The 21714-nt window shown below is 40.3% G+C and overlaps 1 protein-coding gene across 4 annotated transcripts in view; it reads right to left on the reverse strand.

The window, feature by feature from the left end:
- yap1 (Yes1 associated transcriptional regulator) overlaps nucleotides 1–21714 on the reverse strand; it is a 158560-nt gene that overhangs the window by 136087 nt on the left and 759 nt on the right. The gene's annotated exons all lie outside the window — the stretch shown is intronic.

A 21714-nucleotide genomic window follows, 5' to 3' on the forward strand; every position in this document is an offset into this window, starting at 1 on the left:
TAGCACGTGAATGATAGGCATTATCCTTTGCCGAATTCCATACGGAATCCGACGGGAAAAATAAATTTACGCTGAGATTCCCTAGCATTGCCCTGGTGAATCTACATCTTCTATGGTATACCAACATGGGATCTGACACAATACCTGGTGCAGGACTGAAATTTGGTCATTTAGAACATCATAGAACATAGAATAATACAGCACAGTACAGGCCCTTCGGCCCACAATGTTGTGCCGACCCTCAAACACTGCCTTCCATATAAGTCCCCACCTTAGATTCCTCCATATACCTGTCCAGTAGTCTCTTAAACTTCACTCCTGTATCTGCCTCCACCACTGACTCAGGCAGTGTATTCCACGCACCAACCACTCTCTGAGTAAAAAATCTTCCTCTAATATCCTCTTTGAACTTCCCACCCCTTACCAGTTTGAAGATTAAAAGGAGAGAAGTGACTTTATTTCTGTGCATTCTATTGTTTCTTGCTGTAATTTAAAAGTTTCTGCTCAAAAGATTCAAATTGTTTATTAATTACAGTGATGTTTAAATGTCTCTGAATATCAGAAACTCAAAATATTGCTACAAAAATGTTAATATTTATGTTAGTAAAGATAAGTTTCCAGCCCCAGATTTTGCCTCCTGTCTCTGAGGAAATGGCTTCAGACTACATCACACAGCTTAACAACACTTCATCTGATCTCTCCTGGTTGTACATACTTAGCTTGATTGGCCTGTACCACACATTCTGGTGGGTTTGCAAATTTTAAAAGGAATATTTCAAGTTATAGTTACATGTATCTAGTATGAAAGGACAAAAAGCTGCCCCCATTTCTAGTTTTAAATAGCAGATCAGTTGACATGAGATTTGGAGTTTCAGTATAGTAAATTTCCCAAATGTTCAATTTCTTAAAAGCCTTTATCACTAATGCAACATGAAATAGCCAGTTAAGTTTATCGGGATGTTAAAACCATTTTTGCCAAAAATATGGGAAATGGATCAATGTCCATTTCAGCTTTCAAAACTTTGGAAACAGTGCTGAGCATGATTTACTTTATGAAGTAGATGTTTTGTGATTTTTTTTATATAGATGACTTGGATAAGGAAGTGGAAGGGTGGGTTAAAAAGTTTGCAGACTACATGAAAACCAGTGGTGTTATGGATAATGTGGAAGGTTGACACCTAGGTTAAAAATAGAGATTGGATGCCAACCTGGGCAGAGTAATGGCAGATGCAGTTCAATCTGGAAAAGCATGAAGCGGTACATTTTAGAAGATTGACCTTGACGGCAGGCTGTTAACGGCAGGATTCTTGGTAGTGGAGAGGAAAGAGCAGAGCAATCTTGGGTTCTAAGTTGACAGATCTCTAAAAGTTGTCACACATGCTGATAGGGCGATTAAGCTGGCAAATGGTGCCTTGCCCTTCATTAGTTGAGGGATTAAGTTTGAGAACCTCTATAAAACTCTGGTAACACCAAACTTGGAATACTATATTCAGTTTTGGTCATCTTATTGTAGGAAGAATGTGGAAACATTAGGGAGGGTGCAGAGGAGATTTACCTCGATGCTGCCTAAATTAGAGAAAATATCTTATGAGCAAGCTTAGGCCTCTTCAGAGTGGAGGATGAGAGGCAACTTGATAGAGATGTATAAGATTATGAGGGGCCTAGATCGAATAGACAGCCAGTACAGTATTCCCTGGGCAACAATGGTCAATACCAGGAAACATTTAAGGTGAATGGAGGAAAGTTTAAGGGAGATATTAGAGGTAGGTAAGCTTCTTTTGGTTTTCTCAGAGGTAAGTCACTGCAATGCACTGCCTGGGTGAGACAGAGTCTGACAGGATAGGAACAATTAAGAGACTTTTAGATATGCTCATAGGTGTAAAGAAAATGGAAGGTTTATAGCCTGTGTGGTTAGGAAGGGTTTGATTGATGATGGAGTGGATTTACACAACATTATAAGCAAAAGAGCTCACACTGTACTGCTCCATGTACTTTCATACTTTCATGTAGACAGATTTAAAATGCAACTGTACAAAAACCATCTTGGGTTGTAACGACAGTCTGAGTTCAACAGCAGACAAGATGGGCAAAATCACTAACCACCCAAAAGAGCAACTAAACTTCAAACTAAAAGGTGTAAAAAGGAACTACTAAAGACCATTTATGTTGCTTCTGCTGGTATCTCAATCCAGTTCTCATTCTACAAATCCAATTTGTAGTTGAATCTACCACCCTGGTTCTTGGATGCACATTCTCAAATCTTTCCAAATGCAGACCAAGGAAACAGTCAGAAAGCAGAGGCTTTGTGCGAAATTGTTCTCAGCAAAGGAAGCGTGCATCAATCACAATGAGGCACATTTAATTCAAATCCAAATTTACTGCAATATGCAAAGTAAATCACTCATTCCTCTCCTCAACAAATGTCAGCTTTCTGGACAAATATAAATTCTAATGGTTGGCCAGAATTTCTAACATCCTGCCAAAAGCCATTACAACTCTGAAAACCTGGCTCTGGTCTGTATCCACATTTGATATCCTACTGATTCTTCAGTAGGCTTGTGCTTACTCATCAATGACAGTCACTTTAAAATGTTAAAATCTGGACTTCTGCTGTCTGTTGAGGACCAACAAGAATAAACCTTAAGTAGAAAAGACAGTCACTCACTCAACCATCATTCAAATTCAGAAACAAGAATTTGATTTTGGCCAGTACCAAGTAAACAGATTATGTGCTATTTAATTTGTGTTTTTTTAAAAATTGGTGATAGATCACAAGGCCTGAAACATTAATGTTCTCGCTTCCCCCAAATGTTGAATGAGCTGAGATTTTCCAATATTTTCTACTTACGCTGCAAAAAGAGTTTGCCATTTTAAGAAAGGATATTGAGATAAATCTAGAGATAATTGTAGTGGAACAGAGTAATTAATATAATTTGATTGAAATGCTGGAAAACTTGACTTTACTTGTAGAACACCACAAATATACAAACAGAAATCCCCATGTCGCCAAACAATACAAGCCTTGATGTCCAATGGATAAAAATCACATGAACAGTAATCATGCCTGTACTAGCAGTCTGAGATACATATTGTCACAGTTTCACATTCTTGCCTTCTCCTCGTATTAAATAACAACTGCACATAGAAGTCGGTAAATAATTATAACATTATCTAACTTATGTTGCAGAATTAAGATTAGTACAAATCCAATCAGCTTCATTCCTGGCTGTTAAAATGGTTAAATATTTCTTTGCACTCAGTTATTAATTAAGTTGCCAGCTCTGGATTAGGAAGCTATGTTAACATTCTCAAGGACATCAAGCACTCATTCAACCATCAAGTCATCATTCAAATCCAGAAAGAAGAATTTTTGATTTTGGCCCACATCAAGTAAACTGGTAAAATGCCACATTTTTTTAAAAAAACTTTTTACAGAGCAGTTTTCCTGAATGGCTGCTGCTTACAGCAGTGTGAAAAGATTTGCTACAGATCAACAGAGATAGGGTGGTCCCAAAAGCACAGGGGCACAAGTTCAAATCCCCAACAGAACATTTTGAAACCACACCACACACAAACACAGCACTACCGAAGTCAAACCCTGAAAATCCCTGTAAAATTCAGTACAAACTCTACAAAGGAAAATGTGTTCTGCACTTCGGGAAAAGAACATAGATAAACGTGAAATGAATGGAAATTATTCTTTTTTGAACTGCAGTATATTTTGAGCATGACTAGTTTAAAAGAACTGTTATCAAGATGAAGAAAAATCCATCTCCAATATAATTACAAGTGGATTTTAGGTTCACGGTTTGAATTATTCTGTAGCAAGGGTCATAGTAACAAAGTCAGGAAATGAAACAAGGCTGGACAATCCCATCAACAATGGAAATGATTGAAATTCTGAGGCACTAGGAGGGCTAACATCAGTCCTCTGAGGCCACATTTCCTCTGCAGATTGCGACCCATCATATTTTCCACAAAGCTCTGCTATTAATAAAAATTAAGTATTATAAGACTTAATAAATGATTAAGGACTGCTCTTGTTATCATACAATGAATTAACACACCAGATCAAGATGAGTGTAAAGCATTAAGTTCCACCACTTCCTTCTGCCATGGACCCCCATTAACCGAGGAGGCCCAGGGTGGGAACCTCTGCTTTAAAGTACAATCGATGAGACCACCATGCTTCCTTTGTGCCTCGCAACAACCACAATTTTCCAGTGCTCAATGTGCCCAGAAATTATGCAAAAACTCTCGAGAAAAGGCAATCCGTAGAATAATGTCCGATGGGAAATAGGACAGAAGTAGAGAAGATATTCCAGTTTAATTAAGATATCCAAAAACAGCACTGTGTGTGTTCTGGCTTTGCATGCTTGGCTCAAAGATAGAGACCTCAACCCATTTCCTTGCCAATGACTAACCTGTCCTCCTTTACTGCTCCAGCTCCCTCTAATTGGCATTTGTCAATGCACATGTGTGTTTCTTTCAACTCGTCAAGAATTTTACTCCTCACACCACTCTAGATTCTGTAAGGACATTTATAATATGCATTTATAATGAACAAGTCGTCAATTCCATCCTCGAATTTTCTGCAACCTTTGAAACTCCAGACCAAATCATCATTTCTCTCCTATATCCAGCTCATGGCTCTTTGCTCACTTGGTTTCATCCCTACCTATCAATCACAGACAGCACTTTACCTTTTTCTTGGCCCCATCCTTAAAATCAGCATTGCCCAATCTACACATTGCCTTTACAGACATCCTAAAAAGATGGATCAGACTCTGTACGCATATCAAATGCTTCAAGCGTAACCACTCATCAATTCCCTTCAATCTTTCACCCTGTTTAGTCTAACCCTCTAAAAATTAGGGAAATATTTTCGTATTTGAGGATCCCCACAAATCCCATTTCCTTGCCACCAACCTCAGAACCACCTTTTGCTCTGCTGTACTGAAGCCTGTTACAGAGCCGTGTAAAAGTATTCAGCCCCCAGCCCTTTGTTTACATAAATGAGTATGGCAACCAGGGATTTTGATCAATTTAACTGAGAATTTTTATTTGTGAATCACATGCTCCTTCCCCACCCCACCCCCACAGTACAGCCCCAAAAACAGGGATTATAAAGCATAAAATTAAAAAATTCAAAACCTGGAATGTAACCAGTTCAAAAGAATTCATTCATTCTCCTTTGCTCAGTGCTTAGTTGAACCACTACTACTACTATGTCGACTCAGGCCTAGGACGCCAGTGTAGGGCATAGTTGAACCACTCTTGCAGCTATTACAGCCAGTAGTTTTTTTGGATAAGTCTCCATTAGCTTTGCACAACATGATGATATAAGGTTTTCCTAGTCCTCCAGCTTAAGCTGTGCCAGGTTATTTGGGGAGGGGTGGTGGAGAGCAATATTAAGGTCTTGCCAGAGATGTTCAATCGAGTTAAGACCAGGATTCTAACTAGGCCACTCAAGGACATCAATTTTCTTCATATGAAGCCACTCCATGTGTGCTTTGGCTTGTTGTCCGACTAAAGATGAAATACCTCCATTGTTCAAGGTTTCTGCTTTTTATCCAGGATCTCTATGTATATAGCAGCATTCATTTTCCCATCAATCCTGACCAGATTTCCAGTTCCTCCTCCTGAAAAGCATCCGCATAGCATGACGCTACCTGCATGATATTTGACAGCAAGGATGGTGTTATCTGGCAGATGCAGTTTTAGATTTATGCCACATATACCACTTAGTGTTAGGCCAAGAAGTTCCACTTAGTCTCGTCTGATCACAAGACCTCCTTCCATATCTTTACAGTTATCTTCTAAGTGATGCTTTGCAAAATCTTTATGGGGAAGGATATGTTTTTTCCCCAGCCAGGGCTTGTTCCTTGCCACTCTTCCATAAGTACCCTTTTTGTGCATGGCCTTAGATTATGGAGTCATGAACTTCATCTCCAGTTGCAGCTACTGACTTCTGCCACTCATTCAGAGTGACTGCTGGCATCACAGTAGCATCTCTTACATTTGCCATTCTTCTCGGGTGACTAAGTTTAGAGGAGCAGCTGAACCTAGGCAGTGTGACTATGGGTTCATATTTTTTCCTCCACTTTTTCACGACTGACTGCACTGAGCTCTAAGGTACGTTAAGTGCCTTTGAAAGGATCTCGTACCCTTCCCCAGATTTGTGCTTCTCTATTATCATTTCTCTGACTTGTCTTGAATACCCTTTTGTCTTCATTTTGGTGTGGTCTGTTGAAAATCTACCAGGCATTGGTGAGGCCGAATCTGGAGTATTGTGTTCAGTTTTGGTCACCAAATTACAGGAAGGATATAAATAAGGTTGAAAGAGTGCAGAGAAGGTTTACAAGGATGTTGCCAGGACTTGAGAAACTCAGTTACAGAGAAAGGTTGAATAGGTTAGGACTTTATTCCCTGGAGCGTAGAAGAATGAGGGGAGATTTGATAGATGTATATAAAATTATGATGGGTATAGATAAGAGTGAATGCAAGCAGGCTTTTTCCACTGAGGCAAGGGGAGAAAAAAAACCAGAAGACATGGGTTAAGGGTGAGGGGGGAAAAGTTTAAAGGGAACATTAGGGGGGGGCTTCTTCACACAGAGTGGTGGGAGTGTGGAATGAGCTGCCAGATGAGATGGTAAATGCGGGTTCTTTTTTAACATTTAAGAATAAATTGGACAGATACATGGATGGGAGGTGTATGGAGGGATATGGTCTGTGTGCAGGTCAGTGGGACTAGGCAGAAAATGGTTCGGCACAGCCAAGAAGGGCCAAAAGGCCTGTTTCTGTGCTGTAGTTTCTATGGTTTCTATACTGTTGGATCTTACAGAGGTGTATTTATTCAAGTGATCTTCCAATTTTCTACATTAACAAAATGGGCGAGTTGATAAGGTAATACAGTAGAGTTAGCGTAATAATTAAAAAGGGGATGAACACCTTACCAGCCTCAATTTTGGTATTTAACTTTTAGTAAATTGTTGACAGGTTTCGGAATTTTTCTTTTGATTGACATGATGCACAATGTTTTGGTAAATCCAACTTCAATACATTTTAAATTTAGTGAATGAGACAAGATTTGAAAATAGTTGTGCGGGCTGAATATATTTTCAAGGCATTGTATAACAACCCAAAACTCTAATACCCCTCCTCGCTCACCTTTAGAATTTACTGCATATCCTTTGCTTTGTTCCAGAGTGTCTATAACTATCTTTGCTGTGTGCTGTTGAATGCCCATCCTAAATGCCCCTGCTCTGTTATCGCTTCTCCTGCCACATCTTCGAAAAAGAATAACTTTTTGATTAAGCCTTTAAGCAGTCCTTCATATCTCATTGACTGATGTCCATCTTTTTTCTGAATAAACTTGTAAAACAGTAAGATGTTTTGCAATGTTTTATTCACAAAATACCAGATAAACAGGACCCACCACCTTTTCCCTTTCATATTCTTATCAAACCTCATAGTTTAGCAATTCAAAGATACACCAGTTTCCAAATATGTAACACTCTTAGAAAGTTGTCAGCATGACAAATGGGAGATATTTCCAGTGCATAAGGGCACAAATGCTACAACTATTTAGTCCAATGGCTTCAGTCCATCATATCCAATCACAAATCCGGTGTAGAGTAGACAACATCATCAACTTAATAACCCATCTCAGCACCCCCACAATCACTGAAGTCAGACTTCAGTCAGTTCAATTTGATTATGGGAGCTCATAAAATAGTGGATACATTCGGAGCCAAGTCCAAACAACACCCAGACAGTGATAAAGGGGTGTTCCTGTACTAACCATGCCTTAAGCCTGACTGTTACCATGCAGTTACAATAATACTTTGTTAAACAATATGGAGAAATTTGTAAATATGCTAAAGAGCAAAAAGAACCTTTCTCGTCCTCAAATGGTTCAAAGACCTGTCCCTCAAAAGGTCAGAAAGATGGTTGATGGCAAATACATGTTCAATTCTTCTTGCAAATTTCAAAACAATAAAGCAAGCTTTATCCTGGATAACATTTATGTCTTGGGCTGAAAAGCGCTGAGTAAAAGATCTTCAACCCAAGTCATCAACTGGCTCTCTTTCCATCAACGCTACACTTTATTTCAGACTTTCAGCATCTACATTTATTATTTTCAAAGTAAAATCTGTACTGCAAAGCAGAAGACAAGGAAGATTATTCCACTCTCTCACTCCATATTCCTGAAGCATAAATTCTCCATTATCAGGATACATGAAAGGGGAGGACTTTGGCTGTTGCAACTGGCCAGAAACTCAGCTGGGCCAACAGAAAAGAATAATGTGGCTACAAGAGCAGGCCATAGACTGGACAGCATCGGAAGCAAGCTAAATCCCAACACTGTAAAACTTTTCTTCCTTCTATAGGACACAGGTCAAGAATGTGATGGAGTAGGGTGCCAGGACAAAGTAACCCAGATAGGACTCATCAACATTTAGTTCCTTCACCTCAGGAACAGTGTCTTCAGCATCTAAAGACTATTATAGGAATCGTGCACTACATCCCAATTCTAAGTTCTCATTACCCGCAGGGATAACGGGCAGCAGTCATGGGACAGCACAATCTCTTGTATAATGCCGTCCAAGTTCCACATCATCCTGGCTTGCAAACCTGTCACCCTCCTTCTACCACTGGGTGGAAATCCCTACCTCTACCACAATGTGGCAATCTCTTTACCTGAAATAAAATGTGGTGGGAGTGTGAATAGTGGGGAAGAGTAGTCTCAGAATGCAGGATAACAATCAGCTGGTAAGTCAGATAGAGCAGTGGCAGAGATAATTTAATCCTGATAGTGCATTTTGGGAGGAAAACATGGAATGGTAGGCCCCCAGAGGGCACGGAGGGACAAAACAAGCTTACTATATCACCAACGGCAGCATCACAGTTAGATAGGGCAGTTAAGGCTCCATACAGGATGTTAGCTTTCATTAGCCAGGGCGGAGAATAAAAGAGTAGAGAAGTCACAGCTTGGTGAGTATACATCTGGAATATGGTGCGTACAGTGTGGGTCATCTCAGTACAGAAGGAACACGATTGCTCAGGACAGGGCAGAAAGGAGATCCACTTGTTGTCTTGGATCAAGTGTTTAATTTAGGAGGGGGAAGGGGGATCTGGAATTTGGCAGGGACCCTCTGAATCATCCACTTTCTTAAGGCACAAATGTTTGAAGAGTGAATTGGAAAAGAACAGCTCTCAATGCTTATAATAACTACATGGGCTTGCAGGTTACCAACATTGCTCAAACTGGTTGTCAAGCAACAGTTTAGAAAGTGAGCACTAGATTTTAGAGAGAGGGACAATGGAAATCAAGTTGGGCAAAAATGCAAAAAAAAATCCTATTTTATATCACAAATATAGCCCAAAAGATAGAAGATACCTAGATGTGTGTGAAATTGATTATTCAACAAATTTGCAGCACATATTTTCGAAGCTATATGTATAGGTGGATTACTCCAGACCAGTGAGGTTTGAAACCATGCCACACTTTGTTCACTGGGAAGGAGAGGAGGCTAGAATGCAAAGGGGGGAAAAAAGTGCTAAAGTACACAAGTATCCCACAAAAAAAAAATCAGGAGTCAGATTTCCTAATGGAAGCTAGGACACCTAAAGGCAGAATTGCTCTATATTATGTAACCTTAAAATGTTTAATATCACTTTTAGGAATTACTGCACAAAGAATTTATCAGGCCCTTATACATTATGAAAGGTAACTGCATCAAGAGTGAAAAGAGACATCAGACACAAAGACACACACACACACACACACACAATGCTGGAGGAACTCTTCAGGTCAGGTAACATGTATGGAAATGAATAAATAGTCAATGTTTCCGGCCAAGAACCTTCTTCAGGACCGGAAAGCAAGGGGGAAGACAGCAGAATGAAAAAGGTGGGGTGGGAGGAGGGGAAGGAGGCTAGCTGGAAGGTGATGGGTGACGCCAGGTGGGTAGGAAAGGTAAAGGGGTGAAGAGGAAGGAATGCCAGAGGAGAGTGGACCATAGGAGAATGGGAAGGAGGGGGGGGACCCAGGGACAGGTGATAGGCAGGTGAGAGGGGTAAAATGTTAGAGTAGAGAATGGGGGGGGGGGATTTTTTTTACTGGGAGGAGAGATCGATATTCATGCCATCAGGTTGCAGCCTACCCAGATGGAATACAAGATGTTGTTCCTCCACCCTGAGTGTGGCCTCATCTTGGCAAAGGAGCGTGCCGTGGACCAACATGTCGGAATAAGAATGGGAATTTTAATCAGACACGAGAAGTCGATCAGATTTTTAAGAGAAGTGCATTTCTATTCCACAGTGAAATCAACTGGTCCAGTTAACGCAAGTGGATTTAAAGGACCAATTATACGAGTTTCTCAGATGACTAAGGAGAACTTTCAAAGATTAATTACAAAGGATTTTCCTGCCCAAATAAACGTTTTGTTTTAAAAAAAAATGTCATCTGACTCTGAACAATAAAAGATATGGAACAAGGGATGTTAATAGGATTATTTCCCTGTAAACCACAAATCTAACAAAGAAATATTATTCCCAAATATTTGTGGAATCTACACAGAAAATAAAACAGATTCAATGAAAGGATGCAGTGATTCAGTTTGCTTCTGGTACAAAATCCACAATATCATTTGAGAGTTTCATAAAGCTGCATCTGATGTTAATCAATGGCTTTCATAGTGGAGAGAATTTTTTTTATATTCACTCCACCACGTGTACATAATGGAAATTGTACTGGAGCAACTATCTAGAATCAATAAATACAAAGTATAATCGCAGGATAAAGAATCTTCACCGTCTTGAAGGCGACTTGCTCAGATGGCAGTTAGATTCCATAAATATAAAGCACCTATGGTACCCAAGGTGCATGCGCAAGAGCACCTGGACGGTGAGAACTATGTTTAAGTGGCGTTACAGAAAAGATACCGGCATGCATAAAGGAATGGCTGACAGGCAGGAGGCATTGAGTGGGAATAGAAGGGGCCTTTTCTGGTAGGCTGCTGGTGACTAGTGGTGTTCCTCAAGGGTCAGTATTGGGACCACTGCTTTTCATATTGTTTGTCAGTGATCTAGATTATGGAATTTATGACTTTGTGGCAAAGTTTGCAGATGATACAAAGATAGGTGGAGGGGTAGGTAGTATTGAGGAAGCAATGCAATTGCAGCAGAACTTAGACAGATTGGAAGAATGGGCAAAAGTATGGCAATGGAATAGTGTTAGGAAATGTATGAAAATGCATTTTGGTAAAAGGATCAACAGTGCGGACTATTATCTAAATAGGGAGAAGGTTCAAACATCACAGATGCAGAGAGACTTGGCAGTCCTCATGCAAGACTCCCAGAAGGTTAACTTACAGGTTGAGTCTGTGTAAAGAAGGCAAATGCAGTGTTGGCATTTACTTCAAGGGGAGTACAATATAAAAGCAAGGAGATAATGCTGATGCTTTCTAAGACAGTAGTCAGGCTGCACTTACTATATTGTCAAAAGTTTTGGGCCCCGAACTTCAGAAAGGATGTGTTGTCATTGGAGAGAGTCAAGAGGAGGTTCACGAGGATGATTCTGGGAATGAAGGGGTTAACATGAGGAGCATTTGGCAACTTTAGGCCTTACTCACTGGAATTGAGAAGAATGTGGGGAAGATCTCATTGAAACCTACTGAAAATTGAAAGGACTAGATAAGAGTGTATGTGGAAGGATGTTTCCTGTGGTGGAGGTAACCAGAACTAGAAGGCACAGCCTCAAAATTGAGGGGCAACCCTTTAAAACAGAGGTAAGGAGGAATTCTTTTAGTCAGACAGTAGTAAATCTGTGGACAGACTGTGGTCGAGGCCAAGTCCATGGGTATATTTAAGGTGGAAGTTAATAGGTTCCTGATTGGTCAGGGCATCAAAGGATATGGCAAGAAGGTAGGTGTATGAGGTTGAGTGGGATCCGGGATCAGCCATGATGGAATGGCAGAGCAGACTCGATGGGCTGAATGGCCTAATTCTGCTCCTATGTCTTATGGATACTGAACCTCCACTCATGCAAAATTTCATTCAAATGCACTAGATAAGGAGGAGCTTGGCTGACTTATTCCTTTCTATAAACAAGTTTGTAAGCCCATCTTTCTGAAGTGAAAATGTAATTAGAACTGTGTGCCTGAGTCAGCTATAAAAGATGAAAATGCAAGCCATCTGAAAGAACTGTTTCAAAGGGAAAAGGGTGAAGCAGAGCTGAAAAGTGCAAGAAGCAAAGCAAATAATGAAACTTATTTCAAGGAATTAAACAATGCGTACAGAAAGCTGAGTTGAAAAAATAATCAGTAGGAGCCAGAGTGATGTTCTGGTAAACCGAAGTGAAATTAATGTCATTGTTATTCCCTGAAACAATGCACCTTCACTTGCAAAAACAATCCTCCAGGAAAAAAAGTTTTCAGCTCATTATTTAATCTCTGAGCTGTGAGAATGCAGTACGAGTCCCACGAACAGAAAATCAAATGGGGCTGGATAACTATGTGAGCAACTCAATTGAGGTATACTTTATAGTCGTCAAACAATTGATACTAGAATGTACAATCATCACAGCGCTATCTGATTCTGCACTTCCTGCTCCCTGAATTACAAATATTAAATATTAAAAAATTAACATAGTAAAAATTAGTAAATATTAAAAATTCAAATTATTAATCATAAATAGAAAATAGAAAAATGGAAAGTAAGGTAGTGCAAAAAAACCGAGAGGCAGGTCCAGATATTTGGAGGGTACGGCCCAGATCCCGGTTAGGATCCGTTCAGCAGTCTCATCACAGTTGGAAAGAAGCTGTTCCCAAATCTGACCGTATAGAATATTTACAGTAAGCTCCAGTAAATCAGAGTTGCAAATTTCATTAACAAAATGTCCAACCTGAAGGACATTATTCTTTCCTATCAATGATTAAACTTATGAAGGACCTTCACAGAAAACACAGGAATATCAGACCTTGCAGGTCCAAGGTTACAACTAGGGAAATGGACTTAAAATAATTGCTAAAGCAATTGGAATGGAGGTGAGGAAAAGATTTTGCCCAGAGGTTTCCCAAGGTCTGGAAGTCTGCCTAAAAAGAATGCAGAGGCAGCAGCCCTCAGATTTAAAATAATCCTGGATGAGACTGGTGTTGCATGGCATTACATTGGACATCATTTCTTTTCCTCCAACTAGCACAGCATCATGGATGTAAAGGTCTCTCCAGTGAACAGATTAATCTATTGTTAACTACAGGTACATTTTTGTCAACATAATACAATTATGCAAAGGTCTTTCAAATATTTGTTTTTATAGCATTATTGAAACGCACATTGGTAAAACTTCCCATTGAAGGTTAATCTACTTTATCATCATCATCACAGAGATTCTTCTCAAGTTTTTCATTTCCAGCCGTTTTTAGTACAGGTCCTCCCCACATTACTGCAGCTACTGCCGATTCCCAAATGCTCGTTTGATGGCCTATACATAAGCTGGAGCAGACCTGCATTACTGCTGTGTGAAGAATGCACTGGTGATTTTCCTTAGAAGAGCAAAACACTACTTTGTCATAATCAGGTACAGCAAACAATCAAAACAAAAACAAGCTTTCCTGATTTACAGGTTGCTAAAGCATGGACAACAAAAGTTTACAACTATTGACATTTGAATTACAGGAGGCGAATCCATCAACCAGAGTTACAGGATCTATGAAAAATCCTATTTCCCAACTTTAAGCCCCAAATCATGTAGGATACAGGCACCACAGTAACAGAGGGGTTAGCTCCACACCATTATGGTTGGTGTTTGGAGTTCAATCCGGTGTTTTTTCTAAGGAGTTTCTGTACATCCTCCCGTTTGGAATGGGTGGGTATTCTCCAGGTCCTCCAGTCCAAAGTAGTACCCGGTAGGTTAACTAGTTATTGCAAATTATCCCATGATTAGGTTAGGGATAAATGAGGGTCATGGGGGTTGCTGTGCAATGCAGCTCAAAGGGCCTGAAGGGCCTATTTCACATTGTATCTCTAAATTTAGTTGTTCAGTTGTTTAGTTGAGTCTGACTCTTCGTGACCTTATGGACCATTGGGTTTTCATGGCAAGATACAGAAGTAGATTGCTAGGCCTTTCTTCCGCGCAGATACCTGATGCCCAGATTGGGAACCGGCTGGGATTGAACTCAGAACCATCTGCCTTGAAGACCAGTGCTGACGCCACTACACCACCATAAATTAATTAATAACAGTGCCTATCGAAACTCCTTCCTAAAAGGAAAGATTAGTTTCTACTCTTGCAGGTTTTTCTGGGCAAAGCATTCTAGAATTCTGGTCTTTGGTGGAAAATAAGCTAATCTTCCCTTTAATCCTCCACACTCCCAATTTAAATCCATGCTTCCTAATTAATAACACTAACTAACACTAACATTCTCCATTTAAATCCATGCTTCCTATTCAATAACACTAACTAATACTAACACTCTCCATTTAAATCCATGCTTCCTAATCCAGCGGTCCCCAACCACCGGGCCATGGACCGGTACCGGGCCGCGAGGGAACGATATGATTTGGCGATATGAGTCAGCTGCACTTTTCCTCATTCCCTGTCACACCCAGTGTGGAGCTTGAACGCACGAGAGGTCATTACACACGCGTCATCCATGTCAGTGCGGGAAGGAGATCAACTCCTCGAGTTTGCAAATGTTCATACGGGGAAAATATGCACTGTGTGTTTAATATCCAAACTTTACTTAAAATGTTATGATGCTATTGACTTACTTATATAACCATATAACAATTACAGCATGGAAACAGGCCATCTCTGCCCTCCTAGTCCATGCCGAACGCTACTCTCACCAAGTCCCACCGACCTGAACTCACCCCATAACCCCCCATTCCTTTCCTGTCTATATACCTATCCAATTTAACTTTAAATGATAATATCGAACCTGCTTCTGCCACTTCTACTGGGAGTTCGTTCAACACTTATTTCAAGCCCCCGTCCTCCCCTGATAATTGACTTATCGCTATATTCATGCGAGGAAAATATGCGCTGTGTGTTTAATATTAAATTCGTTAGATAAACCCTTTTAAAAACAAAATTGAGTGTATTAGCCACTTATCACCGATATTCCGGTCGTGATTAACAGCACCCCCCTCCCGAACAGAATCGCCAAAAACGATTTGTAACAAAAAACGGCAGGTGCACGCATACACAAGTCACGCATGCGCACTGGTGCCTGTGCAAGGCTTCATGGTCATCGTAGTCTTTTCAGGGTAAACACAACGTATTTGACTGCTACTGTACTCTTGTCCGTTGGCAACCATCCCCCACCCCCCCACACACCCCGGTCGGCCGGTCCGCAAGAATATTGTCAATATGAAACCAGTCCGCACCGCAAAGAAGGTTGGGGACCCCTGTCCTAATCAATAACACTAACTAACACTAACACTCTCCATTTAAATCCATGCTTCCTAATTAATAACATTAACACTCTCAATTTAAATCCATGCATCTTAATTAATGATACCTCCTTTAAACAAATTAAAAATGGATTGGAAGAATCCATTTCAGATTTCAATTGTGCAGTACATGTCCATTCTAAACACATACTGAAAGAAAATGTAGTAATTTGATATTTAGTACCTTCAAAAATAAGCCTTTGTGCCTAGTAATCTGACAAGCAGAAAAGTAGAAAGATAAAAAGAAAAAGTTAGATGAGGAAAAAGGTCACTTTCTGCAATAAGAGGTCTAATTCTGAACTTGCTATTCCTCATTACACTTGGCCACAATGAGGTCAGAGGAACAACACCTTATATTCCAACAGGGTAGCCTCCAACCTGATGGCATGAACAGCAATTTCTCAAACTTCCAGTAATGCCCCCCAAACCCCCCACCTTCACCATTCTCCATTCCTTTTTCCTTCTCTCACCTTATCTCCTTGCCTGCCCATCACCTCCCTCTGGTGCTCCTCACCCTTTTTCTTTCTTCCATGGCCTTCTGTCTCTTTCAACAACTTTCCCGCTCCTTATTTCATACCTCCCCCTTTAGGTTTCACCTAGCACTTTATCTTTCTCTCTCTCTCTCTAACCCCCCCACCTTTTAAATCTACTTCTCAGCTTTTTTTCTCCTGTCCTGCCGAAGGGTATTGGCTCAAAATACTGACTATACTCTTTTCCATAGATGCTGCCTGATCTGCTGAGTTCCTTCAGCATTCTGTGTGTTACTTGGACTTCCAGTATCTACAGATTTTCTTGTTTCTCGTTAATTATTTTTGTTGGATGATCTTCTATTAAGCTGAAAATGGAAAAATTTTGCAGGATGCTAAATCAAATTATAAAGTCATGTGCAATTAAGCACTTGACTATCCCCCGAATATTAACACATTTCTTCAGAAAGAGTAGAAGCATTGTGGAAGGGTAGTAAAGGGGTACACGGATGAGCTGACTGATTGAAATAAACAGGATTGCACAATAGCCCTGTTCAGTCCACAACAGCAAATTTAAGCTTCCAAGAACATACCTCTTAACTAAAATCCCCCTCATGTTCTATCCTTCAATTGGGCTTTCTACGGACAATGTTAGTGGCAGAGATTAGAGATCAGCACCTCGTCTGACTAAGGCCATTGTAGTTCTCAACTCAATTTCAAATAACCAACTGCCTGGTTTGTATCAAAACTGAACACTTCTGGCCCATGGTCATTCATGGGCATTATCAACTGAGGCGATTCTCTTGCCAGATAGTAAATAAGCTGCTGAGTATTTATTTCTAATACTGTTTTATTTAAAATTTACAGAAAATGCTATATTATGCATTTCACAGCTCAAGCGTTATTTCTTCTCTGTACCCCCCTCATTCTCCTCCCGCTTCTTACACTCTTCAAGACAGACTGGTTATGAGGGCACCAACTGCATTTCTGATTCATCTTGGTCTTCACCCAATTACAGACATCCCCTTTGTCTTTCCATCCTGCCCTTAGTCAGCAAATTGAAACATGCTTGTGCTGTCACTTGTCCAGTTCCAGTAAAAGATCATTAACCCAAAAGGTTTGCCTCGCCTCAGAAAATGCCTGATCTGCTGCCCTGGAAAAGACATGGAGGAGGGAGCTGATAACGGACTTTTAAGATGAAGGAAGTCTTGATTGGAATAGATGCAGATATGCTCTTGCCAGTACGGAACAAAATACATGATGGAGTCACCAAAAAAGCCACTACTAGGGAATTGTCATGACACTAACCAGAGTGGTGAGATTTTGGAACTCATTATCACAAGGACTTGCATTTAAAAAGGAAGGTACAAGCACCAAAGTGACAAAAGAGGATGGAATGAGATTAATGGGGATAGATGTAGCAGAAGAGGAGGGCTCACGTGAATCAAACTCTCGTATGAACAATGGAATAACTTATATGTTGTACCAATAGGATTATACCATAAGGTAATAGGAGCTAGCTACCGTGTAATGACATAATATACAGTATTAAGCTAAAGGTCATCTGACTAAATACTGATCCAATAATGAACCCACCTTTCTCCAAGTGTCCAAAGGATATTTTCACAGTCATTTATTTTTAAACACATCAGAAGATGGGAAAGAGACTTGCATGTGCTGAGGACTCCAGTACCACGGCTGAGCTCAAGTGACTCACTGTTTAATGACCATTAAAACAAATTTACCATGGCTGAGACAGGATGTCTACTTTTTAAAAAAATACCGCACAGGAAGCAGAAGTTCAGTCCAGATAGACCTAGTTAAACAGTAATTCTTGTGCCAAGTTTCTACTCAGTGTAATGTTCCAAGATTATAACTGAAAGTTAACGAGTTGAGAATTTGTTGGGTACATCAATGTGACCCCTAAAATTAAATGTGTACAATTACAAAATACACATTGGAAGCCTTTATTTACTACTGCTAGAGCGAAAACTTCAGCCATGCCAGGAAGATTTGCCTGCTGTGCAATGTTTAGCTGCAGCTACGAATACAGTCTACAGTTTGAAGTATATGTGCTTGCACACTAACTAAAACGAAAACACTGAATGGAAACAACATCACTAAAAACTATTACTAAAACCATTTCAGCAGCAAAGCTGACAACTTACATCAACAATAGCCATATTAAAATCAGAATAAATTGCTTTAATCAGTGAGATGGTGCAAGTGCCTTTTATTTTAAGAGTATTTTTTCTCCTTTATTTCAAAAGATATATAGAATTACTATTGAATTCAATATCTTCTTCAGTTTCTACTGAGTTAGCTAATATCATTCATGATATCATATGTACCCATGATTTACTGATTCCTGTATGCAAGGGAGAAACAGCGACAGCAATGAAAACGAGAAATGGCCATAGAATTCAGCCCTTACTTTTAATCATTACGACTGACTTCAGGTAGGAACAGGCCAGAGGCCCAGGGCAAGGGTTTTGCATGAGCAATGCAACTATCCAGCATCACATGAATAATGACAAGAGATCAGTTTGCTAAATGAACTATGAAATCAATATCTGTGGAACTACATCATGAAACAAATTCCCATACAGATACTGTACACTCCTCACACATGGAATTCTCTAATCTACCCTTTTACCCATTAAATCAAAGGCAAATTAAACTTTTCTTCACAGATATATTGACTCCTGAACAGGGCAGTAACCTAAATTTTCCAATCAGTGGCACCTCGGTTTTCTAAGTATAGGTATGTCTTCAGGAAGTTTTGAGTGCTTCCAAGGTCCAAAGAAGGCTACATGACAAAGTTTACACCCCAATACTAACCATGTGCTGGATCTGTTCTTTCCTCTGCTCACTAGAGGTCCTGAATGTCTGGTCCTACTTTACCAGTAAAGATAAACAAGCCATTGACAATCATTGGCTAAAGGCAATTTAGGTTCTTAGTGTTCATTCCATTCTAATACTACCCAATCTTCTTCCAAATTAATTAGCTCAGTTGGGATAGAGTCTCCCATCTGTCTTAAAGAAAATGTCACAGCAGGACTGTCAGGGCTTCCACAGAGCTTGCGCCTTAATAGGACAAGGCTGATTAAATTCAAGGAACAGTTTTGAGCATGGACCAAACTGCAAGTTTTGAATATATCTTGCACCAGTACTCTGAAAAGTGAGATACCAAACTCAATCCTTACTTCCAGCACTGCAAACAAAACAAGCCTATGATGTTATAACCAACATTACCTAGTCCTCCGTCAGAACGTTTATGGTTGTAATTTAATATTACCATAATCATTGAGATTTCTAAAAGAGTCACTTAGATGTCCACGTGTACTCCTATGTCATTCGTTAATTCTGACATGGGGCAGACGGCGACATTTGATGGCTTTCTGTTGGGCGCATATTCCAGGAGCTCCTCACATGGAAACCGGAGGAGGGTGTGACCACCGACTGAGGTAAACCCATGCCTATCACTGCCGTCTTCTGTCGTCAGCCCGCCGAAAGCCTCAGTAAGGGGCCAATTATTCGAGAGGAAGAGGCTGTTGACAATCGACTGGCGAGAGGAACATTCGGTGAACAAATGGCCCCTTTCAGTTGGTCAAGTCAACAAATAGGTTAACAAAGACAAGAGTTCAGATACTAGGAAGATCAGGCAAGTTTCGTATGGATACTGATCCAGACCCCAGGAGGAGGAAAAAAGACGGGATCAAATGCAAACATTTTTTGGTGACTGAATAATCAGGAACGTGGGGACCTTCAGTCGCAAACGGGACAGAACCCCCCGGCACAATTAATCGGCATGCATGTAGGATGCCGGCTAACTCTTCACCGACCGAGCTATAGAGGACATGGATTTTAAATATCGAATTCCAAATGGCGAAGAACCGCACCCCGGAGACCAAACATAATTTCGCGCTGATCTGAACTAGCAGCTAAACAAAGTAGATGACGATTTAATATGATCATCAAGTGAAAGGAGAATCCAAAATCAAGTAATGTTGAGAAAGTTGCTAGCTGCTTTGATTTTGTAGTGAGATGTGAAGCTGCAAGTCAAACCTGCACTATTTACCCAGAGACGGATAAAGTACGGTTTATGATTATCGATCATTATAATCGTTTCCATTAAATGGATCGCAGAACTTGACTGGGCAGGTTTATCATTTAGGATGATGTCAGCGGACAACAAGAACGGAGTTACGCTCTTTCGCAAGCAAGTGAGAAAGTACATCATACTTTTTCCAATCAGCATAGTTCGTGAAAAACCTTCACATTTGTCGAACAAGAGAATAGATCCGTTGATCAGATCAATAACAACAGGAATTAAATCTCATGCCGTGAATCTAACATGGAAATATTATCCGAGGCTTAAATTGAGAGCGACATGGCGACTCCTCCGGCCCCTTTGTCCCCTCCCCCTCCTGTGAAGCGATAAGGTTAAAAAGTTCATAAACTTTACAAGCAGGTTTTGTCCGCACTTCCCACGTTACTCTTCAGCTTAAAGAAACATCCTTGTCAGCAGGCCGCTCTTTCAATAATTGACTGTAACTGTCTGCAGAGGAACAAACGCTGGACCCATAGAGATAACTCCTGCCAGACATGCGGACTTTTGCAGTCTCAGCCTCCTACAGAGTGCTATTGTTGCCGGTGTAACCCGACACTCTGAAATGGATAGGGCTCGCTGACTGGCCACGCGGGAGGGGGAGAAGCTTTCTGTCGATCTCAGGCTGCAAATCTCAGCAAACTGGAGCCACTGTCGAAAACTCAGGAAGCTTTAACTGTTTTGAACTTCAAGACTACGTTAAAGTACAGTATTTACCACATTGGATTTTTTTTTTAAAGTACGAAGTCCTATTCTCATTAGAAAACTGACAAGCCTCTTAACCAATTCGTTCTAGAACAGCCATATACATTGAAGGTTGGTGACGTTTACAAGATTTGGGTGAATGATATATCAGCGCTTATACTCAAAAGATTTGAACCGTTTCTGAGTCACTTGGGAATAAGGTGCGTCACCAAGTGGCCTCGGTTGGAACAAGATTTCGATAGGCGTCGAATGTGAAAAGTTGGTCTACTGACTCTATTCGGGTTGTTGCAACGATTCAGACCGTCAAATACTTAAATCAGGTACTTCCAGCAGTCAAACAAATTAAATGATTCTAACACAAAACCGGATGGCCAGAATCGAGCCATTTTGAGACGGGTTTCGTTTTGTCGAGGACTGCCCACATCTACCATGGAATACAAGAACTGGAGAACGCCTGCGTGAACTTTGCACATTGCAATTTTTTTAAAAAAGCGCAAATGCTGTAAATCTAAAACAAAATTGTGTTGAAGTTATTTTTCCTGGCATTTATAGCCATTCTCCAAAGTTTCTTTCTAAACTCAGTTCGTAATCGAACTAATCCATAATATAAAATCAACTTAATCCATCACTGACCATAAAATTTATTGTACATGGCTAATAAATTAAATTTCCTTTACCCTTTAACAAATCACAACCACCCACTGCCCTTTAATGTTGTTGCTTTCCTTCCCCTCCCGCCGTTACATACTGTACTTAAACACTAACTTCACTTAAACGCAACCCCCAAAGCAAATAGATCGAGAGTCGGATTCTTTGGAAAGTCTGTCTAAACCTGCATTACAGAGCTCGCAGTATATCCCTTGAAAGCCAGGAAATCCTCTCAATTGTGTAACCCGATCTGGTGCACTGTTGAGAAACGCTATCCACAGCGCCATTCATGCGGAGCTCAGACTGGCTTCTAAATTAGGC

Source organism: Mobula hypostoma, chromosome 7 (genome assembly GCF_963921235.1).
Source record: "Mobula hypostoma chromosome 7, sMobHyp1.1, whole genome shotgun sequence".
NCBI classification, from domain to species: domain Eukaryota; kingdom Metazoa; phylum Chordata; class Chondrichthyes; order Myliobatiformes; family Myliobatidae; genus Mobula; species Mobula hypostoma.